This window comes from Vicugna pacos, chromosome 25 (genome assembly GCF_048564905.1).
Source record: "Vicugna pacos chromosome 25, VicPac4, whole genome shotgun sequence".
NCBI lineage: Eukaryota > Metazoa > Chordata > Mammalia > Artiodactyla > Camelidae > Vicugna > Vicugna pacos.
The window spans coordinates 24,850,439-24,875,515 of record NC_133011.1 but is presented as its reverse complement, the minus strand read 5'-3'; the positions used below and the strand labels follow the sequence as shown (position 1 = coordinate 24,875,515).

Genomic DNA, 25,077 nt, shown 5'->3' with positions numbered 1-25,077 from the left:
GCCTAATAGTGTCTCCTTCCTCTTGTTTTGTATTTGTGAAGATGAAATATGACTAGTCAGTATCCACTGAAGTACATAACCCATTGCAAACACTTAAGCACAATCTTCTCTTCTCTAAATATTCTCAACCCCCAAATGTCTGAAATTATGCGGCTAGTATAGTTGAGCTGGGAAGTCGAACTAGAATTCAGGGTACTTACCTCTGTCAGCTGCCCGGGGGTCTGAAACAGGAGGCTCTAACTAACCCGTGGGAAAAGGCATCATTTTTACTTCCTCCAGAAGGACTGACAGAGCCAGGCCCACTCTTTTTTTTAAAAAAAAAAAACAGTTTTTTTTATTGAGGTATAGTCATTTTACAATGTTGTGTCAAATTCCAGTGTAGAGCACAATTTTTCAGTTATACATGAACACACATATATTCATTGTCATATTTTTTTTGCTGTGAGCTACCACAAGATCTTGTATATATTTCCCTGTGCTATACAGTATAATCTTGTTTATCTATTCTACATATGCCTGTCAGTATCTACAAGTTTTGAAATCCCAGTCTGTCCCTTCCCACTCCCTCCCACCTTGGCAACCACAAGTTTGTATTCTATGTCCATAAGTCTGTTTCTGTTTTGTATTTATGTTCTTCTTTTTTTTTTTAAGATTCCATATATGAACGATCTCATATGGTATTTTTCTTTCTCTTTCTGGCTTACTTAGAATGACATTCTCCAGGAACATCCATGTTGCTGTAAATGGTGTTATGTTGTTGGTTTTTATGGCTGAATAGTATTCCACTGTACAAATATACCACTTCTTTATCCAGTCATCTGTTGATGGACATTTAGGCTGTTTCCATGTCTTGGCTATTGTAAATAGTGCTGCTATGAACATTGGGGTGCAGTTGTCTTTTTGAAGTAGGGTTCCTTCTAGATATATGTCCAGGAGCAGGATTACTGGGTCATATGGTCCAGGCCCACTCTTATTTCTAGACCAAAGGCCAGGAGACAAGCGGAGACCCACATACCAATATCAATATATTTTAAAGGTACAAATCAAGCTGACAAACTGTTGGTTAAAATATGTTCTATCCTCCTTCCTTGAAAAGTATACCTTTATAATGACAAAAAGTTGAAAAATATTTTTAATACCATTAATTTTAAATGATTGAAAGTCAATATAATAACAAAGATAATTGAATTTAATTCAAGTTACAGTGTTCTGTTAGTAAGCTGCCAATGTCAGAATGAGTTCTAAAGTACAGGCATACAATTCATAAATTATGATTTTTTTCATGGAAATATTTCTTGCCTTTATATCAGCACATCGCTAATCACATTGTTAGAGATTTTTCCACATAATTTGGGTTCTACTGACAGCAAAACCAAATTAGACAAACTTTCTTGAGTCACCATAGTTCTTAGTTTCTTTAATTAAATTCAATTTAGAGACACTTCCCTCTTCTGAGGCAACAGCAGCTAGAATTGTCAATGAATTCTTTAAGCAATGCTTAGATTCAGAAATTAACCACAGTTCTGCATATTACTTTTAATGTGGTTACATATAATAAATTATTATCACAAAAATGTCATAAAATATCTTAATTGTATCACACAGGGCACAACTGCGTTGTACATTTAGCATCTCTTTATGAAACGTTCAAATTCCTAAGAACTGTGCTTCATTTCTCTCTCCTAGTGAATCTCATGTGCTATCTAAATTTAATTTCGTTGCTTTAAGGGCATTTAGTCATTATTCTCAACATGTGCCTGAAAGTAGTTATGAAATTGGACTTGATATGCGTTTCACCAAGATGAACCTCCATTGACTGGATCCAGAAAACATTATATATAATTTCTGAATTCTTCCCAATGTCACTGCTATGAGCTTCATTGCAACCATTCTAGTAACAAATTCAGGTTGATGTCCCTTATGTGGCATATAAAATATTTCTGTACTTCGGCCAACATTCTAATTTGCACACTTTTTTCTTTATCCACCAAGTTTGTGGCACTATCCTAGGCCTTTCTTGAGTGATCTTTTAATTACTTAAGTAAGCTGAATTTTTTTTGGAGAATTTGTTAAATTGTATTAAATATTCTTGTAAAAATAAAACTATTTGCAATCCTAGCTTCAGTGCTCATCTAATTGACAATATAAAAAATCAGTATCATGCTCCATATTCAACACATCTAGACCAATGCTGTCCAGCAGAATATTCTGCAGTGATAGAAATGTTCTACATCTGAACTGTCCAATATGGTAGCCATGCTCCACGTGTGGCAATCAAGCACTTGAAATGTGGTGAGTGCAACAGAGGACCTCCTGGATTTTTAATTCTGTTTAATTTCAGTTTATTTAAATCCAAACAGCCACATGAGATTATCTAAGACTACCGTACTGGACAGCATAGATCTTGATCTACATGTGAACAAATTTAAAAGTAATATGAATTTTTCACATTGCAAAATATGTCTCAGTTGCCACATTGTGCCAGTTATTGAATGCCCTCTTGCCCCTACCTGGAAACCATATTTCATTCTGTGAAATCTATTGACTTCATGCTACCTGGGAGGAAGTACTTCTTAATTAATTCATCTTTCTCTTTTCTAAGAGTTCGGCCACTCAAATGGTTTCCATGCCCTGATATAGTGTCTGTCTCCGCTACGTGGTCCCACCCAGGACAGAGATGTGAAGAAGTGTTTTGTTGAGGTGTGAGCTGTGTTTGTGCTACAAGAGATCTTCTAAAACAGAGCCTTAGGTCAAGGGCTCCTCTTGCCCAAATCTAGGATGAGGCATGTGGGTGAAAAGGAAAATCCTGAGTTGAAAAAAGAGGTGAGGAGAAGAGAAAAGAAAGTAGGACCCATAGATCGGTTCACCCCATCCTCCTCTTTGCTTTCTCTACTCAACATGCCCAAATATGGAGAAAAACGGTAGTTGGCAGCTTCTGACCACAATTTTCCTTCCATGGACATGTTCACTATTCTGAGGGAGGGGATCAGAACTTTGCATAATCAACATTCAGTAAGAAATAATTGATTACATGAACATCCATATACACCACCCCCACCAACACTAGGAGGGGCTTTGCAATTAGCCACTATTTGGGGTCCAATAATTTGACACATTTAGCTATAGTCCTGAGAAGACCTTGGCAAACTGCATCACCTCCTCGGAGTTCAGTTTTATCTGTAAATCAAGAAGTTTACATACTGGAAAACAGAACCCATCTTCTTGCTCTTCACGGGGGGTGTTATTATGTTCACTGTCTGGACTTCTAAGGGAATTGTTGGATCTGTCACATAAGATGACTACAAAAATAGTGTGTCCAGGCGCTCCTCAGTACAGGAACACTATTTTGGGGATACTGTATTTGTTTCCTAGGACTGCTGTAACAAAGTAGCACAAACTGAGTGGTTCAAACAACAGAAATTTTTTGTCTCACAGCTCTCGAGGCTGGAAGTTCAAGGTCAAGTTGTCAATAGGGCCATGCTCCCCTCTGAAGGCACCAGACAAGGATCCACTGCAGGTCTCTCTCCTAGCTTCTGGTAGTTCTTTGAATTGTGGCAGCATGACTCCAGCCTTCACATGGCATTCTCCCTGTGTGCCTGTGTCCAAATTTCCCCTTTTATTGGGAAAGACACCAGCCCTTATAAGATTATAAGACCCACTCTACTCCATTACGACTTCATCTTAACTAATTACAACTGTGATGACTCTGTTTCCAAATAAGGTCATTTATGAAGTTCTGGAGGTTAGGACTTCAACACTTGAATTTGGGAGGGATATAAATTAACCCACAACACACACATTTCAGATTTGTCTGTTTTCAAATATACTGCTACGTTGCATTCACATAGTACATTTTTCCTTTTCTAAAAACTTCTATGTATTTTCCAGGTAGACCATATATCATTTCTGTTTTACAGGTATGAGGTAAGAGGAGCCTAAAGAAGGTAAGTGACATTCCTAACTTTACACAGTTGTTTTCAGCCCTCGTTTCTGAGTACCCTGATTTCTAGGCTGGTGATTTTAATCCAAAATTACATTATATTGCCTCTTCTTTGTACATGATTTATTTTTCCAAAGCCTTTATTGCTACTGCTTTCATTCCTATCCAAACTGAATGTTTGAAAGCCACTTAGCCTTGCCTGCTTTCTGTGCCCATAAAAATTCCAACTTGGTCCTTTGTTATCATGTTTGGTCTGAAGAACAAGATGAATTATTCTCAGAGCTTGATGCTTGGTTCTGAGTCTTCTGCAGGCAAATTAGATGATTCCTGACTCTGAACCCCAAGGCAAGCCTTGGTTCCTTAGGGTCATGGGAGTATCCCTGGGCATCCAGCTGGTGGATTCTCTGTAATTCCCAGGGTCAAACCATAGAGATGGTAGAGGAAGCCTAAGATTGGAAGTTAGGCAGGATCTGGCTAAAGTTCCACCATGGCCACATACTAGTGATAAGTAACACCTCAGACTTAATAACATAATCTCTGTAGCATAATAGGATTCATCAAAATGCATACAACAGCACTCTATAAGTCATAAAGCACTATACAAATGTTAGTTCTTCATGTGAAGGTAGATACACCTCACCACTGGCCCACTGAGTATCTGATCTAGTCTTTCTGGCCCTACCACACCCCTAGCCATCCAGGTGTTCCGCACACTCTTCTCTGTTACAGAGCACTTATGACCATGGAAAGTGTATTGTTCACACGGGATAGATAAAGGACCAAGTGAATCTGAGGCACAACTAGGTACCACTCCTGCTGATGGCCAGCACATGGGGAGGACTTGTCCAGAGTAGATGGTATGAGAAAAATGACTGGGCCCCATGCTGCTACCTGGCATTAGCTGCAGATTTTCCTCGTTCAGGCTTAGCACTACAACTCCATCTTATCCATGTAGTCCTTCCCCTTTCTCTCTTCTCCACACAATGAAATACTCACCAAGTATTAACTATCTAGGGAAAATTTCAGTATGGTCAGGAGAAGTTAGACTGGATCAAATACTCTTCCAGTTCTTTCTAAAATTTTCAAAGCTAAAGAGTCAGGAGTTTGTTCTCATCTCTGCTCCTCTCTGTTGACTTTCCCCAAGTTAATAGATAATACACGTTTAGGACGTCTGGTTATAGGGAAAGCTTCAGGTCTCAGAAGGAAAGCAGACTGGGCAAAACATATATATCAAATCTTAAAAATATTATTATTCAAAGTTCTGGTCAATGCATAATTCATAGTGGAAACTCCTCTGCCCCATTATAAGGCAAATTCACGAGGTCAAATTTACTCTATTTACATTTAATGTAAAAGTAGCCAAAGAAGTTTATAATGGAAAGCAGGAACCCGGGTACCATCTTGCTCTGCTAGTATCAGCTGTGTGATCTGGGGGTCACCCTGAACATCTGGCTGAATAATGGTTCCCAAAGATACCAGGTCCTAATCTCATGTGCCTGTAAATGTTACCTTATATGGAAAAGGGTTCATTGCAGATGTGATTAAACAAAAAGTCTTGAGATAAAAAGATTATCCTGGATTATTGGGGTGGGCCTTGTTTTGTTTAGGGCTGGGGAGTGGCAAATTATACTCAAAGACAATCTCATTTATTTAATACATGATAGATTGATTACATTATTGTTCCAGGCAAGGGGAGAGAAATAAAGTCCATATTCAGTTGAGGTGTATTTTTTCTACGAGGTTGGCTTCTCTAGGTTGGTTCTTGATCACCCTAGAGCTGCCAGCACAAGAGTGAAATTCCCCCATTGCCAGAGCACGTTGCTAGGGAACGAAAGTGCTGGTGTCGGAGGCAAGATGATCCTCTTGGCAGGGCAGCTGCCCAGCTTTCACCACTGCCTGGAAGAGTCGCTTTTACTGGGGTAGGACTAATGCACCAAGGATCTTCAGAGAGCTGTTTAAGTCAGCAGAGTCCCCATGCCCAGAATAAGACTCTTGGATATTCCTCCCAAACTCCGGGTATTTATAGTGTAGATGTCTGCACACACCAGATTTGCTTCTTCATCTGCTTTAATGGATAAGCCCCTGCAGGTCCCCTCAGCAGCTGAGCTTGGAGCACTTATCAACGACAGTGGATGACATGATGACATCCTGACACAGCTTCTTTCACTCTTATTTCAAAACAACTTTACTTCTAAAGACAACTTTCTGTCTTCTGTCATAAACCAGTGGATTAAAATAACGTCATTTAAGTCATAAACAAGTGGATGTGAAATCATATCAGATCAGCAGACAGCAGATCCCTAGATGCAATCTCAAGTGTCTTTATGAGGGACAGGTGGGAGATTTCAGAGACCCAGAGAGAGAAAGGTAATGTCAAGGTGGAACAGAGAGAGGTCTCAAGATGCTACACTGCTGGCCTTAAAGATGGAGGAAGGGGTCAGCATGAACCAGTGGGAGGAAGGAAAGCCCACAGCCACCAAAAAGTAGAAAAGACAAGGTAAAGGATTCCTCACCCAGAGGTTCCAGAGAACGGCTCAGCCAACACCTCTGATTTTGACTCAGTGATACTGATTTCAGACTTCTGGCCTCTAGAACGCTGAGAGAATATATGTCCACTGCTTTAAGCCATGAAGTTTCTGGTTATTTGTTACACCAGCCATAGGAAACTTAATATAATAAGATACAACAGAGTCCAAGTTTTCATCTGTTGAATTGGGGCTGGGAGGCAGAATAGATCAACACTTCACAGAATCAGCAGGAGAGCTTTAAAGTTTTTCTGATGTGAATCCGGCCCCAGAGATTCTGGGTTAATAGTCTAGGACGAGGCCCGAGTATGAGTACTTATAAAAGCTCTCCGAATGGTTATAAGAGACAGGGAGGCTTAGAAGCCAGTAGACTCAATGACTTTCCAAATCTAACATGTTTCCATTCTATGTTTTTGCTACTTTAATAAAATTAACTGTTTGAATGTGGGAGAAGAGATCCCTGGGGAGGACAGGAAGCAAGAAAGCCTCCAGGAGGAACCAAGACCAGACTGAGCGGCATGAAAGAGAACCAGAGGGCCCTCACAGCAGATTTTAGCACGTCGCTTTGGTGCTCAACAGCCCTCTTCTCCGGGGGCAGGTGAAAGCACTGCTAGCCGTGAGGAAACGTTACAGAAGTAGGTGACTTTCAGAAAGGCTACATCAAAGGGCAAGACAATTTACTTCTGTGCTGTGCCAGCATGAAAATCAAAGGACCAGCGGGAATTCAAAGGACTCCCTTTCTTAATGATTCATTTATCCCTTTAAGAAATACGTAGTACAGTACTTTCTCGTATGCCATTCAACCTTCAGTCAGTTAGCAAGTACATACAGGACGCACACTGTGAATCAAGCACGGTTCTAGGCGTTGAGATCCAGACAAAACCCAGAAAGATCCTATCCCTGATGAGATGCTGGGAGAGAAACATGCCGTGATGAACAATAAGTCAGAGGTGGGAAACAGGCAATGGGGTGGGAGGTAGTGCGCATGTTTGGACAGGGGAAAGCTCATGGAAGATGTATTTGAGCAAAGCTCTTGAGTGGGTGAGGCCAAGAGCTTCAGGCATTCACTTGAAGCGCTTCCCCAGCAAAGGGAAAAGGCATGAACTGGTGGCTACTTTTTGCAATAAATCTAGAGAATCATCTTTCCTTGGAACCTGAATCCCCAATTAAAGAATTAATGTATTCTCTGCCGCTTGGCCCTATTTCAAAATTATTTGGAAACAGAAAATATGAGAAACTGTTCAGGTAAAGCTCGAGTGTAGGGAATACTGCATCGGTGAAAAATCGGTTATAAGACTCTTCTTTACTCTTTTTAGCAATGAAGAGAGAAAAAGGAACATTTTCAAGCAAAAAACCCCAAAAGCTAAAGTTAAGCAACCTCGGGGCTTCGGTCTCCAAAGGGCAAATTCCTCAAGGGAAAAACAGTGACCAAGGCGGCAGAAGCCCCTAAGCCCTATGCTGATTTTCAGCTCTGTGATGTGATTTCCCTTTATCATTTTTGGACCAGTCCCCTTTCCAATTAGGGATCACAGCTGCTAAGAATAAAGTGGTGTCTGTTCTACTGGCAGAAGGCACAATGGCCCACTCACGCCATCAATGGGAGTCATTGTTCGGGAAATATTGCCATTGAGATTTTTTAAATGCTAATGAATTAATTTCTATTTTAATGCTGATTACCACTCAGTTCTTTTTTTTTTTTTTTCAGTGCCGGAGGTTTTTCTTTTTTAATTGTAGTGGATCAAAAACATGTCTCATGAAAACATAAATTCAGAATTTTGAAACTTTCAGGAACTGTTAATATTATTTATTTAACCAATTCACTTAATAGAAGAGAATGCAGCCCGGAAAAGCTGAGTAACTTAGTTAAAGCAACAACAATACCACTTAATGATGGACTTGAAATTGGGAACCGGTCTCTTTGCTTTCCATCCAGCATTCTTTTCACTGGGGCAGCCTTTGCCATCAGAAATATTTTTGTTAAAGGGATCTGTAACTCACTATTAAATTTTCTTTGCCACAAGTAAATGCCAAATAAGTGTATCCTCCCAGCAATTTTTTTCTTAGTATTCAAGTAGCAGGTCCAGTGGAATTTCTCATGGACTTCTCATTGAGTCATTCTATCTTTTCCACTGGAGGAAAGGAAGTCCCTACACACTGGGCAGCCTGGGGAAATCAAAGGCATGTGTTGTTCTTTCAGATACAGGCATGTCTCCTGATGCAGCATGTTCTGTGGCTTGTGCGGACATTAGCTATCAAGTGTCTGTCCCCTTCAAATCAATGGTTTGTTTCTGGTAAATCACTCTTTCCAGAGAGCCCTGCTCTAGTGCCCTGATGACTGCATAATCAATGAGCCTCCTTGGGAAAAAAAAGGATTCCTCTAACATTCTGGAACACACAAGTGTGATTCAGTTCACACTTCTACTGAACAAGCTCTATGTTATCTGCACATCCATAATTCTGCTGTTATTAGCAGGGAACCCGACCCTGGTTTAGACAAGCAGCTTGAGCACAATAAAAAGAGCAATGAACTTGGAGTTCAGAGAATTTCTGCATCAGGCACTTCGTTCAGTCATTTATTCAGCATACACGTTATTAAGATGAAAAGCCAAGCCCTATTCTAGGTGTTAAAGGAAACATTGTTCGTGACATTTGTTAAAGATGAGAGGCAGACTTCATTCAAAGGGGGACAATGGAGGTAGATACGGGGCCCACTGTAATAGGATCTTGTGGAGAAGAGAGAGTGGTCTCAACACTCAACACAACTTGGGCAAGGAGCAGTTTATGGCCAAGGAGCAGGGTGGGATCAGCAGATAGAAAATTACTAAGAGGAAACATCTGGCGTAAGGGACGATTCTTGCTTAACCAACCTAACAGGATTCTTGCTGAAGGCAGGCCAGGTGAGCAGACGTCACTTGAGGAATAGTGAAAGGTGAGGAACCCAATTAGATATCAAGTGATCAGATATTGAGGTGGGGGGATTCTGGCTAAACTGACGTAGCAGGACTCTTGCTACAGTTGGACAGTGCAGAAACAAACATGGAAACCCAAAAGGGGAGGCCTCGTTGAAACAGAGTTTAGGAGAGCCTGAGCAGAGTTTGGTCAAGAAGAGAACCTTTGTTGTAGGTCTTAAGGGATGACGTCGAGCTAAGACACAGTGCCTGCTCTGCCGTGATTTGCAATGTGAACTTTGAAAAACCCATTTTATGTCTCTCGGCCTCCGTTTTCTCATCTTTAAAATGGGAAGTTTTAATATTTGCCTTGAGATTTTCACACACAAAATATCAATGCTTTAAAAACTGTGAATCACGTTTCAAAGGCAAACCGAGATTTTAAATACAGTCCTCTTGGGGGACGCTAGTAATAAAAATAACATGCCAAGTTCTCTACTAGAATCATTTAATCATCCCGCTATCCTGCCAGGGAGGCAGTATGATATCCTTACAACCAGCAGTAAGTAAGGCACAGTGAAGTGAAGTGTTTGCCCAAGCTCCTGAGGTCAGGGAGGTGGTGGATCTGGATTCACACCATGTCTGTGACTCAAAAAGCTCTGAAGTGAAGGCCATGCATATATGACTTCTACGAAACAGACCTGACTTCAATTTAGCAAGAAAAAAACACAAATGGTGTAAAACTCTTGGAGTAAACTAACCAAACTGGTTTGTAAAATTTCATGCACTTACAGTGACCTATATCCCCAGCACCCAGCAATAGAAATTGTCTCCCAGAGCCCAATGCCTTATCTCCTGATAGAAATTCCAGAACCATCAAAAGCAATAATTGAAATCATATCTCCAGGTCAATCAGTCTACAAATTTGACAGCTTAATCAAGAGATGTGTGGTCACCACTGTCAAAAATATTTCTTCTGTATCTAGGCCCAGGCAATTTCAGTCCATTAAACCCAGATAAAGTTTACCTGGGGCTCATACAAATTTCAGGAACTGACCTTAGCAAGTCTAGACTCTTTTTTTTTTTTTTTTAACCACAAGCAAAAAATAAATAAATAAAAATCAAAGCAAAACAAACAAATGAAAGAAATAAGCCTGGAAAACTGACAACAAAAATTTCTAATTTAATAGTTCTTCTCTGGAAATTTAAATATCCAGGAGGAATTATCTAGAAACAAAATTTTCTGTGAGTTTGCTCTCAGCCTTTCTTTAAGGTGTCACCATTGGTTTTAACTGCAAAAGCTGACTGAAATCAAACTTCTCAAGCAGCCTTGATTAAATCAAGGAGACAATTAGTTCCATCACTGACTGGCAAATTTGCGGCCACGCTCCTGCTCCCACATAAGAATCCAAATCCTATCCCGTAGAGGTGTGTTTGGGAGAAAAATCAACTCATCCGATGTGATCGTCTGCCCACTGGCTTCCTCTGGGAGCCTGAAATGTCCCTTGAGTTAGGAACACACAAAATGAAAAGAGAAAAACAGCAAAGACCAAAGCTGAGGGCCAAGGCCATGGAGCAACAGTTGAATTCGATCCCAAATAACTGCCCAGGACCAATGCTAACATCATTCTTCTGTAACTCTAAAAGTGGCGTTTAATTCATTCATTAAAATAATGAAATTATACCATTTTAAAAATCCCTATTTTTAAGACTTCTTCCTCCTGTGCTTTGTGTAGTCCATCTGCCAAACTGCAGAGACTGCTCACTTGGACACAAATTCTCCCTTGGCCGTACATATATGCCGCTCGTGTGCTAAACTTATCGTGTCATGTGATCCAAAGTTGGATAGAAATGTGTTCATTACTGTGCCACGAAATGTATAAAGACATCTGCATTGTGGGGGAAGGTACAACTCTAGTGGTGGAGAGCATACTCGGCATGCACAAGGTCCTGAGTTCAATTCCCAGTACCTCTATTAAAACAAAACAAAACAAAACAAAAAAACCTAATTACCTCCCCACCGAAAAAAAAAAAAGACATCTGCATTGCTTTTCACGCATGGCAAACCCCTTACACGTCCTGTCTCTTTCTGCTTAGCCTTAAAACAATCCTATGACGCAACTAAAAAAGGCACCATCATTTCCCTTTTGCAGAAAAAAAAAAAAAAACAAAGACTCCAAGACGTGAAGTGACTCGCCAGATAAAGGGAAATAGGCTCAATGTCATGTTGCAGGAAGAACATGGACCCTGGAGCTGAGCAAACCTACCACGAGGACTTAGTGCCTGCTCTCCTTCCCCTCTCCCTCCACCTCTTCCCCCTTCTCCTTCCTCCCTCCTCTCCTTTCTCCTAGTGATCAGTAGCTTTGAACTCTTTGAATTCAGCCAGCTAGACATCCGGTGCAGTCACTGACTGGCAAATTTGTGGCCATACTCCCATCCCAGTAATCCAAAAGCAATATTCTCAAATCTGACCCGTGCCAAACTTGACATTGTAGCTCCACCATGTCTTCCAAAACCCGACCTTTCCTTGCATCTTAGCTATCACAGGCATTTTGTTGGCTAATCTGGATAAACATATTGAAAAGTCCACATAATTTACACAATTGTGTCTGTTGAGATCACATGAGTATTATTGTGTCTCCAAGTATTATCCTTGAGAATAATGATTTAAGGCCACAAAGTCTGGGGTAATAAAAAAACTAAGCAGACTTCCACATGTGAGAACAACTCACTGGAAGCTAAAGGAAGGCGGAGAGAGACCCTTGTCTCTGATGAGACCACATTTTTTTCAAACACCCTCACAACACAGCTACTATTTTTTGTTTTCAGCACTAATGCATGGTCTTTACTGTTATCCTTAATTGCATGACCTCAGGCTAGTTTCTGACCCCTCCACCCTCCATTCATGAAGCGAAGAAACATACCAATTGCTTCATTGTAAAGTTTGAATGAGACTATCTGAAGACAATCAGCAATTTTATAATTAATATCATTAGAGATCGGTGAGTCATGGAATCCGGAGCTGGAGAGGGAAAGAACAAAGAGAAAGGAGAAGCAGTTGCATGAGAAACTACAAAAATCTACTTGTAAGTCCATTACCAATGTCCACATTTAGCTCTTCCTTGAAGGGAGAACTGGTCTTTCCCAAAGTATGTTTGGTGACACGACGTTAACAGGCTTCACCACAAAAAGAAAAAAAAAAGAAAAAGAAAAAAAAGGAAGGATGGGATAGGAAGTCTTATTGTCAATACTGGGCTAAATAAAATTTGAAATTTTCTATATTTGTAGACTTTAATATGTGGATAAGAGTCGTAAAGCAAGATGAGTACAGAATATGTTGGGTTTACCAGATTTATGTGGAAATATTTATGGAGATAAATAAGGAAACATTTCTCACAGTCTGTGTCACAGAATGTTCTGTGGAACATACTTTGTTATATCTGCAAAAATGAAAGAAGAAAAGAGATAAGAACTCCAGATAAAACATAGTTGAATTTCTTACCTTCACACAGTAACCTACAGTTTATCAATACTTCACTGACAGCATCTCAACATAAGATATTTTGATCTCACTGCCCCCTTAAATTTTACCTAATTCTGTACAGCCCTCGATTAAAGCAGCTCATAATCTTTGTAAACAACGGAAGGGTTCCTTCTCCATCTCTCTCCAATTTCTCCCACTCTTTTCATCCTATGTTCTCTCCTCTTTCTCTAAAGACTGGATGCAGGGATGAAGAGAAAGCTACCTTCATCCTCCTAGACCCTCAGATCTAACACTTTCTAGAGGGTCTTCTGCCACTTTATACTGTAGACATTGCTGGTGACTAGATAAAGCAGGTAAAAATAATACTCTCAAAATCTCTGTGTCGTTTTTACTGATACAGCTTCTACAGGAGAGAACTAGAAATTTTTTTGAACATGCCTTCTCCCAACTCTTGGTCCATATGGTGTGGAAAGGATGAACTTCATTCCCCTAATCCGGGGGTGATACATGGCGAGACAGTTCCCTCCACTGGTCAAAGGGGTCAGTTGAGGGATGGGCACATGACGTCAGCGGGTCAGCTAGCGTTAACCCTCAAGACTTTTGCTGGGACTCCCAGGAAAGAGGAGGTCTTTGTTTTCTGTGGTCATTAGCTGTGAGGATGATGTAAGCCTAGAAATTCTGGTGACCATGTTAACCACCACATTAGAACAGTTTCATGAGAATTAATTCAAAACTGAAGAAGGCAGGGCCAGGATAGAGAGAGAACAAGGCAATTTACTGATGGCATTATTTGAGCTACTGGATCCAGCCCTCCTGAAGCTAGAAACACTTCTGAAGTTCTAGTTTTATAAGCCAATAAATCCCTTTTTGCCTAGAGAAGTTTGATTTGAGGTTGTAACTAAATGGATTTTGATTAATGCACTTTGTATTTTTAACCACTAAAAAGAAACTGAAAAAAATACATCCTTTTACTCATTTTACCAAAGATGATTAGAAAGAGAAAATAAATGTTTGCCTTCTTTAGAAACGTGATATACAGAGATATTTAAAAATTTTAACGAAATTGTTAGCTTGGAAAAATAATTTGACTATCGTTTTTAGAATGGTCCATTTTCTCTTATTTTTAAAATGTCTTGGCATTAAAATATTCACTGAAATTTATTTTTTTATATCTCTCCTGTGTATATATAAGTCTAATCATGCATATTTGTGTATTCTCTCTCTCTCTTTTAATCCATTGACTCGGAGTTTTCTATGTTATTATAACTCTTTACACCTTTGAATCAATTTGGGGGTTATTGATCCTCTCTAGTTTATGCTTTCTACTTCACTTATTTCCACTTTTAAATTTATTATTTCTTTCCCCTCTACTTGTTTTATGTTTAAACTGCTGGGTTTTTTCAAAGGGCTACAAATTTCCCTGTAGTACTGTTTCCAATTTTTGACATGTAAAAAGCTCATGTATTTCAGTACTAAATATTTCCTGAACTCTATAATGACTACTATTTAATCAATGCGTCAGATGGAAGTTTCTTTTCTTTGCTCATTTTGCTTTCCAACCACGTCTGGTAATTGTTTAGTTTTATTTTTGTTGTAGTCTTCAAATTGCATTGTGGTTATAGAAGAAAATCAATATTTTGCTACTGAGTCTTTGGTTTTCACTGAGACATGCTTTGGAGGTAGATACATAATTAATTCTGGCAAATGATCAATATACATATTCACAGTGCCATTAACAAATGTCACCATTAAGTACAGAGTTTGATATAAATCCATTGAATGAAGCTTCTTAGTTGTGTTTTTAAATTTTTCAGTATTTCTCCTCATTTTTACTTCTGCTTGATTCATTTATTCACTCATTCATTTACTCAGCAAATGTTCTGAGTGACTCCTACATGCCAGGCACTCCTTTAGAACCTTGAGATACAGTGAAAACAACAATAAAAACAAGAGTTCCTGTCATCAGAAAGCTTTCCATGGGGGAGAACCTGGCGATGTCAGGGGAAGGGAAGGAAGAAGGAAAGAAGAAAGAACAGAGAGGTACACAGTATCTGACGGTTCAAGCAACCAGCTGCCGACGTGGCACCTGCGGGTATGGAGGGCCGGCTGTACTAGCCATTTCTTATGGTGGACTTGAGCATTGGTGGATTCTGGTATCCTTGGGGGTCCTGGAACCAAACCCTCTCAGATACCGAGGGATGACTATGCAGAATTTCAGATGGTGATAGGTTCAATGGGAAAAACAAAGAAGAAGAAAGATAAAAGGCGCAAAGGTGGGAGAGGGAAGCAGGCTGGATGATAAGCAGGACCGACAAGAAAGGGCTCTCTGAGAAAGCCACTCCTGAGCAAAGACTCGAGGAAGTGAGGGGTGAGCCAAGCGGGTTTCTGAAGTCAGAGAAATTAGCAAGTAGAAAAGTCCTACAGTGGGAGCCTGCTTGGTAGGATCAAGGAACACAAGGGAGCCTGAAGCTACCACAGAAAACGTAAGGGTAGGGGATGATGAGTTCCGCAAGGAAGGGCTCTGGGTTACAGTGGGGAGGGAGATCATGTGGGGCCTCTTGGCTGTGTTCATGGCTCTGGTTTTTATTCTCAGCGAGATGGAAAAATCACTGGAAGCATGTGGAGTGGTAAATAAGAATAATATCATAACTAGGTCACTTAGGTATCTTTTGAGGGGCAGAGTGTGAACAACTTTAGCAGGCAAAGGGCAGAACAGGGCAGAATCCTTAAAAAGTAATTGATATGTACATGTGAAAAAAAAACACAACAAACAAAAAAAACAAAAAAAGAACTACTGTAGCCCAGGCCAGGATGGAGGATGGTATCAGGAGAGGTGGTAAGATGAAGGTATTCAAATAGGGCTTAAAGATAGAGCTGGCAAAACTTGCTAACAGATTAGCGCACTTGGAGTATGAGAAAAAGAAGGGACTAAAAATGACTCCAAAAAGTGAATCTCTTCCCTCTTTCCAGACTAGAGAGATTTCAAAATCTTTTACTCTTATCATGTCTCTCCTTTTCATATGTTACTTTTCCAGTAATTCTCTTCCATCTTGCTTTACACCCTCCAAATGAATCAGTTATCTTCATTGTTGTATATACAGCCATTGCCGTTTAGATTTGCCCACAATATTATCTGTTGTTTTTTTTCTTTAACATACCTAACTTCTTGTAACACACTCCTTTCTTCTATATTCAACTTCCCTTTATCTACAGTTTATTATGTCAGCTATCGATTTATTGCTTCTCAGTTGGAAATTCAACCTTCAATATTTGCTCTGTGATAGCAGAGGAAAGTCCTTTGAACATTTCTTCTTTACAGTGAGTGTGATGTTAGGCTTTCTCGACAGAGGGCATGCATGGGGCACCGCAGCAGGGAGGAGCTCTCCTGCTATTTCTGGATGCACTCTCAAGGAATGGGACAGGGCTTAGGACATTCACTGGTGCTTGGCCCCAGCCACACACCCAGTACTTATGTGGTCTTTTGGCCTGGCCTGGTGATCACATTTCCTGGTCTCAATAGGGACACTGTGTGTTCTTCTCACTAGCACCCCAACTCCCTCCACAGCCCTCCCCCTCCCTGGAGGTTTGTCTCCTATGACACTGTGGCCTGGGCACCAGACTTCCAACATACTCTGGCACCCTGAGTCCCACTGCTTGCCTCTGCTCTGGGAGGTTTGTCTCCTGTCCTCTTGATGCTACAGCCATCTAGACAGAACAATATACAGTGACCTCTCAACTGCACCAGTGCCCTGCCTCTCCCTGCAGTTCTGTATCCTGGCCACCACCTGCAGCACACCTGTCGCTTGCCTCTGCTCCCTGGAGTGTTTAGAGGTTACTCTGTTATTTTCATTGTAGCTGCTTTTAAGATCATCTCTGTGTCTGTCGTGTTCTGCAGTTCGACAGTGATGTATCTAGCCCCTCCCCACTTCTGTTGAAACCAAGCAGGCCCCTGCAAGGCCTTCCTAGGGACAGATACCCTGTGACCCCCTCTCTCGTTTATAGAAAAACTTTAACCTCCCAGTCCTTCCCTGAGTTTCAAAGAGCAAATTTAATCAGATAAGTGAGAAAATGTGGAAACAAAAGAAAGCAGTCAAGCAAGACAAAATAATAATAATTTAGCCATCAAACAAAGTCAGGGACACTTACTTCCTCCTCAAGGGCTACAGATAATATCCTGAGCCATATCCCTGAGTTGTTTTGCAGATACTAAAACCCCCACCAGTGGAGAAAGTAACATGCGAACCGCTAACACATAGATCCCAACTGACTGAGACCAGAAAGTTGATGACTGAGATTCTTAAAACATCATCCTGTTATCTTACCATCAACCAATCAGAAAACTGTGCATAAGCTGATCACACACCCTGTGACCTTCTCCCTCCCACTGTCTTTATAAACCCTTTCCCAAAAACCAACAAGAAGTTTGGGTCTTTTGCATACAAGCTGCCTGTACTTGGTTGCCACCTGCAATAAACACTGTATTTTCCTTTACCACAATCTAGTGTCAGTAGTTTGGCTTTGCTGCGTATTGGGTGAGTGAACCCAAGTTTGGCTCAGTAATATTGTTAGGTTCTTCTTGCACTTTCAAAGAAACCTTGTCTTTCATCAGTTCTGGAAAGTCCTCACCCATTTTCTCTTCAAATATTCCCTCTTTCTTATTTTCTCTTTTCCTTCTGCACCCCTATTTGACATACTGACCTGCATTTCTCTGACCTCTCTTTATATTATCTATTTACCACTCTGTGCTGATAATTTCCTCAGCTCTACCTTCTATTTTCCCTCATTCTCTCTTCTAATGTATCTAATCTACAATCAACCCATCCATTGAGTTTCTAATATAAATGTTTCCAGTTTACATTTCCAGAAGTTCTATTTGATTCATTTTCAAATTTGCCTGTAATTTTTTTTACAGTTTATTATTCTTGTTTGTTTTTTCTAAAGTTCTTTGGTAGTTCTTTAATCAAGTTAAATGCCCTTATTTCATCATTTGAAGTCCTGCAATTTGTTGTGTCTGCTGATTCTCATACTAATTATTTTCCTAAATTGTTTTATGATTTATCATTGCAAGTTTATCTTCAGAAAGAATTGCTCAGTAAAAATCCTATGCATCGTAGTTGAGAGTAAACCCTTCAGAAGAAAAATCTGGCCTTCTGAAAAATGTCTGAACCATTTATAGGTTAATTTGTCATGCAATTCTCAAACTATGCAGACAGTAAAAAGTATAATCTTTTATCCAGCAAGAACACGCCAATGATTAAATTTATCAGAAGAAACTCTGTTCCCACTCAGAGTCCAAGATGACAAACAAGGTTCTTTGTTATCTTACTGTGTCAATGGGTCATTTGTGTCCAATCTACACTTTCCCTAAAATGGTAGGCCATGAAGCATCAGGCTTAATACAGTGGTCTCAGTTATAATCCTTTGTCTCACAGTGGCCCATGTGGTCCTGCTCCAGTGTGCACACCTAACACCCAAGGTTACTAAGACTGACAACCACCAAGTCTAGGATACCTACAGTTCCATAATATCAACTCACGTCTTTATAGTTCCATGGCACCTCATGTCTACCCTTACTCATTGATAATCTAAGCTATGCACTCAAAAGGATTTTGAGTATATTTTAACTGGCATTTTGAAGTGTTTTTGTTATGAAAGTTTTAGGTTATCTATTCCACCGTGTTTCCAGATATAAAAGTATGACTATTTTTAAAAAATATGTTTCCATAGTAAAATGTAGGTTGTCCTCATTCTGACACAAATAGTTGTAAAAAAGCTGTACTGCAGCTGGCATTACAACTGGCAAAGGAGAAATGTAATTTTCCTATTGATCATTCTTTGCTTCCTAAAGTGTTTCTGTTGAACCAAAAGTCTAAGAGCAGAGAGCAAATTTTTATTTGAGTCTTCTGAGTCATATTAATTAGACAATGTTTTCAAAGTGCTTTTTGAGATGAAACCATTATTCATCAGTAAAACCAAGTTTTTTGTTAACATAATGATGGCTCCTTTTAAAGATGCTAATTGGCCCACCTGCCATGAAAGAATAATTCCACCTTTGCATTAATGACTGGAAACATGATAACTAGGCATCCTATTTATGAGTTCATAAATAAAGACATCATAGGCAAAAAATATCCTCTTACTGTTACAATACCAATGAAAAGTCACTGCAACGAAAGTGAACGTTTTGGCAATGTTCTGAACCTCCTGAAAATAGAAAGTTCCTTGTGTGGGAATCACAAGAGAAAACCCATTATTCTCATTGTTACCATATCATTGTTTCTACATATATGAAAAATATTTCCATATTTCTCAGCAGGCTATACCTTACTGAAGTAATCCATTCCCAACACTTGTCCTCTGAATATTGTTTTGTGCTATATCTGTTTCTATAAAGGGGAAGGAATTATTAAGTGATCTTTTCCAGCATTTAAATGAAAATAACAGTAACAAGTAACTAAGCAGTAACAAGAAGGTTTCTCTCAGGTTCTTTTTTAATGTGCAAAGAGAGTATTATGCTTTCTAAAATGTGACCCAAAAATTCCTTGGCTTTTTTTTTTCCAAAATTATATTTTTATCCACACTGTATTTCATTGGATATCAAATGCTTGATATAGCATTTGAATTGACTTAATTTTTTCCCAAGGGCTAAAATGATTTTTTTTAATAAACCTTCCCTACAGAATCAAAACTATTTGGAAGGCAACATTAATAGCCTTCTCTTCTGAGAAAACTGAGAGGGCTATAAAAATCTAGCACGGAGAGCCAAGTACACTACAGCTCTTATAAACCGTAAGCCTAAAAATAAACCTTTTTATGACACTTGTTTGAAAAAAAAAAAGGGTTGTTCTAAGAGAATATTCTAGAAGTAAATTTAATCCAATGTCTCTTTTCAAAAAAAAATTAATTTTGAAGCCTTTGTTTCATAAGAAAACCACCTACTATATGAGCAATTTGCTAGTTGTAAAATAGGCATTTGGGGATTTGGTTAACTCTTTTGTGGATCCAGGCGCCCTTGAATGGGCTGAGTACTCATTTATTAAATGGTGCCCTAGGGTCAGAAAAGCTAAGAGAGCAATGAAAAACACCAAAATGATTGTCAGCAATCAGATTCTATCCTAGGATTGTCTTTTCAGTCCATATATAAGATAAATCTAAATGAAATGTTTAAAAACTGATGAGAATCTGGTTTCTAAATGGAAGTCTCGTTTCTTACTTTTAATAATTGATCAAGTTGGTTTATGAGTTTTCATACTATATAAAACCTCACTGCCCCTAAATAAGGAATTTTAAATAGCTGAGCAAAGAAACTCTCTACCATCAAGGAAGTTCATTAGATACATTTTAGGGGGCTGAAAATGTGCCTGTAATTTAAACTTTGAATGTTGACATTGTACTAGGTGTTGGGTACGTAAGAGGTGAATAAAACACGGCCTCTGCTGTCAGTGGTCCCAAGTCCAGAAGGGAGGCAGACATGTAGACGGGCAGTTATAAAACAATGATGGCAGAAAAAAAGTGATCATTCCCACCGGGAAGCTCAGAGATTTCTAAAGGAGGTATTTGTACTAAGACTGAAAGCTGAGTAGGAGTACTGTAGGTGGACAAGGGGCACAAGGGGGATCCCAGCAGAGGTATGAAATACAATGGCAGATTTGGAGAATTGCATTCAGTACAATTTACTACAAAAATACATAAACTATCTCATTAGTAATTTTTATATTAATTACAAGTTAAAATAATATTTTGTGCATTAAGTAGACATGTATATTTAAAATATATTATTAAAATTAATTTCATCTGTCACTCTTCATGTGGCCCACATTTGTGGCTTGCATTACATTTTTACTGCACAGTGTTCTAGATCAGTGCTCATTTCTGTGTCTTCTGTGCCTAAGATGGTGCCTGTCACATAGTTTACTCCACACCCATCACGAAGCAGTAAAAGCAGCTGGAGGGACCACCTGAGGCTGTGTAACACAGGAAAGGAGAGTTGTCGAAATTTCTCTGTAAACCCCGGTGTTCTTAGAACTAGACAGTGGTGATCTACCACTAAAATATATACACACATATATTGTACGTACATAATAATGATCTCTTTCCAGTTTTCAGAAGATGAAAGACAAATAAAAGTTTCTTTAACTAGTATTTTTTATTCATAAATTTTTCTAAAATCTTTGTTACCAGTTGTTGCTTTTGTGTTATAAAATAAATAAATAACAAGCTAGTGTGATCAATGGAAAAAAAACTAGAAAATAGCCTCCATCCAGAGAACACTGAGGGCCTTCCTGGGAAACAGTTTTCTGGATTCCTCTGCAGGTTTATTTCCAAATTTCTTCCATGGCAAGTCCAGTTTACTCTTGTTTGGGATCCTCTTTTGCCCCTTGGACAGAAGTCAATATCTGGCTTTGCTAGTGTGATGTTTGATGCTACTAAGGACACTGGTTCTGTCTTTCTTTCTGGCCTTAGGCGGGAGGAATCGCAGCTCAATTTTGTCTTTCCCAGCTAATTCTAAATTGTACCCGCAGAAACAAGGTGTTAGACTGAGGAGACGTAATTGCTTTGGGCTCCTTGCCTTTGGCAAGAGGAATCATTCCTAAGGAAGAGGATCAGCTCCCGCCGTCCACTTGATACCACGGATGACATTCTCATACTCTCCACAAGAAGACGGAACATCTTCTGCCCAGAAATCCATGGTGGTTAGGAGCTTTGGGAACTTACTGAGAATCTAAAAAGTAACCTATTCCTCAGATTACTTGTCAGGAGAGTGGGATACTGAGCAGGAAGATGTACACGATGGAGAACGCATGAACTGAGACTAACTACAAGAAATACCACTTTCCTTGTTTCTTTTTTTTAAAAAAGAATTCAACCTAATTCTGATTCTCTACCCGATCCCACCAGGTTGGCAGACTATTCCAACTCAGGCATTCCTGGGGTCTCCCCTCTCTGTCCCAGGTTTGTACCACAATATGACATATGTAAGTAAGATCTAAAAATACAGGGAAGGTCTTCTATTCTCCAGTCTATATGAGGACCACTGAAGTCTCAGAGTTCAAGTCCACAGTAGCCTGCTGGCCTTTACGGTGTCATTCATGGGGTCTGAGAACTCTTTCTAAAGCTGAGAAGCTGTGCAATAGAGGTCCCACCTCCTCAGGCATTCATCATAGTCCTAACTTCCAAGTTCTTGTCTTCTCTTTAGGGACAGCTACAGAGCAGTATGTGGTATGCAAATCCCTACTGGTCTGAGGACACACACCTTTCTCCTCTTCTACATTCAGGGGAATCTCTGTTCATTTCCTTGCTCTCAAAAGCCTTCACCTTCTCACCTCTTTTCTGGGACACCATCTTTTTAAATATCCACAGTATTTTATAAGAGACAGAAAGAGTTATTGATTTCAAGTTGCTTTTACTAAGGGTCTGGATCCTACCTGGTAGAGGAGGCAAGATGTACAACAAGGAGAAAAAGACATAAATTAATGAAGGTTTTAATCCATTAATGTGGGACAAACTATGAAAACTACAGATTTAAATAGTGGCTTCTTTGTTTTTCGATCTGTCTCTAATAACTAGTATAGGACTTGGCTCAATAAATATAAATTATATAAACAAGTTAATGAATGAATGAATGAATTAAAAGTATTTAGTTAGATCTGTATTGACCTCAGGCACAAGCAGTTTGGTTCTAAGACCACAAGAGAAAGTATGGTTCTAGGGTAAGGAAATGGGCAATCTTCCCATTTCTTTAAGGGCAATGAAGTGGCCCCAAGTAAGGAGCATGTTGTCAATAGGCACCTCATGATGGCAGGTGCCACAAGACAGCAAGTAAGGAAGGAGGTCGCATCCTCATGAGTGTGCATAAGACACAGAAGTGGAAGATGGAGGGGCAGAACGTGACAAGTCCCTCTCTCGTGAGACATTCTGCTCACAACCACCCTTGGAGTTTGGGAGAAGAGACAGGACAACTCCATTCCTTAGCAACTACTGGGTCAGCCCTGCTTCTGTGATAAGGACTGTAGGGGGGGATTTCTTGGCCCAAAGACCCTAGGACTGAGTGAGTAAGTCTGTCTAATCCTGGAGTTCAGTAGTTAGAACCAACGTCCTCCAGCCTGACTGCGGGACCCCTTAAAACTCCAACACTACTGTATCATGGTCACTGTGACAGCCATCAGGAATGCAAATACCAGTAAGTCAGGGTCCCTTCGCTTAAGAAACCCATGGCTCATAGGAGAGGCCAGGCACAGGAACACACAATTACAATATAAAGTGGTAAGCAGTGACTGAGACAAGCACTGGGTACTATGGGAACACAGAGGAAAAAAACCTTCCAACTTGAGGAGTTCAATGAAAGCTCAGGAAGCAAGCTGACTCTTAAATGAGACTGAAAATTTAGCCATGAAAGCAATAAATAACAACAACAAAAAACCCCTAGCACTCATTAACCATGCATCATATTCCAGGTACAGGCTTTGCATGAATGATCTCAATCCTCACAACAATTTACAAAGTAGATTATTGCTCCTATCTGAACAATGAGGACATTGAGACTCAAAAAGGAATCTTTTCCAGCTCCTACAACTTGTAAGTGATGAGGATGAAGGCATGCATTTCTGGGTACTTTAAATCAGGATTCAGCAAACTTTCCTGTAGTGAGACAGACAGCAAATATTTCGGACTTTGCAATTACCCTCAAATCTGCTGTTATAGTGTGAGAACAGCCAAAGAGGCTGCATATATCAGTGAGCATGGCTGTGCTTCAATTAAACTATATTTATGGATATGAAATTTTGAATTTGATACAATTTTTATGTCACTAAACATTCTTCTTCTTCTGAAGTATTCAAGTATTTAAAAATTTAAAAGCCGTTCTCAGCCACATAAATACAGGCCATGTTCAAACAGGTGTTGGGCCATCCATTGCTGACTCCTCCTTGAAATCATTTTACACCCAAATTCCTCTCTGATTCCTGCTGGCAGTTTTCCTTCTCCTTTGTGACGATGGGGACCTTTGCTGGTTTTATTTTGTTTTTATTAAAGTGTAAGCTACTGGATCTTCTTTGATGTTTTTCAAGGTAGAAAATAATTTCTCACCTTCCCAGAGTGCCACTTAGCTGAAAGTAAGAATGTCACGGCTGATGCTAGCTCCAGTTAGAACCCATCACAGTCTGTCTGCCCTGATGTGACTCCGAAACACTTGGCAGAACTTTTCTTCTTGCTCCTCCAGCCTGTTTTGTTTTTACCTTGCTATTCCCGGGCACAGTCCTCTGAGTTATAAGTTCACTTCTTTTTATATAAGTCCAGGTGGGGACAATGTTAATAAAAAAAAAAAAGTGATGACTTCAGAAAATCAGCCTTCAGTTCCTTAGTACTCGGAGGTGTTGGGTGAGCCCTGGAATGTTCCTTCAATTTTCCAAAGAGGAGAAGTTAAAGGCTCTAGTAGACACTGCGGTAAAGAAGCCTCCTTGCTGGAAAGGCCCAAATAAGGTAAAATTGTCAAAGTCCAAGTCTGATGCTTGGAATAACTGTGAAGGGGTAGAGCTTACTTTCTGAGCACGTCCATTCTTAGAGTCCGTTATGCCGGCTTAGTGCCTGCCTCCCTACCTGCGCCCTTAGGTGCCCAGGGTCCTCAAAACGCCCCAGCCCGGCTACTCAGATCAGAGTCACTGGCAGAATGGTCTTTGATGTTTAGAAACCACAGGAGGAGAACTCCGTCCTCCCAGACACCCAGGAATGGATCACTGTTGGCAGAACTTCTAGTTGTTTATCCTAAAATCCATTCTCTCCTTCTTCCTTAGTAATAGAATCCAAAATTGTTACTCAGGCAAATGACTGTCTAGAAAAAAAGATGAATCTGCCTAGCCTCTTACAGCCAGCTGTGAAAAAAAATGACTACATGGTGAACAATGATGTATGCGGGGAACTGTGGTTTAGCGGTTGTCAGAAGCAATAGTTAGGTATCTAGTGTGCACCCCTGTGGTCCCTTCTTATTATCTCTTTCTCCTTGAAATAAAGATGCTATGGCTTCAGTAGCCGCCTCGAACATGAATACGAAGGCTACATACGGGAAAGTGGATGGAGAGCTGAAAGGAGTATCATGCCCCAATTTCACACGGCCACCAAATTATCTCTGGACAACCTCTGTATTTTTTGCACATGGGCAAAAAACAAATCTTTGTCTTATTTAAGCAACCACTTTGTTGGGTTACGATTGTACACAGCTCCCCCTAAGCCTAAATGATACAATAA

The 25,077-nt window shown here is 39.9% G+C and overlaps 1 long non-coding RNA gene across 1 annotated transcript in view; it reads right to left on the bottom strand.

Annotated features, from left to right (window-relative positions):
- Window positions 1-635: 635 nt before the first annotated feature.
- Window positions 636-25,077, bottom strand: part of LOC116285618 (uncharacterized) — a 37,218-nt gene continuing 12,776 nt past the window's right edge. Inside the window, exon 5 of the long non-coding RNA XR_012064187.1 lies at window positions 636-1,101. This is a non-coding gene — a long non-coding RNA (uncharacterized lncRNA). The remainder of the gene's footprint in view (window positions 1,102-25,077) is intronic.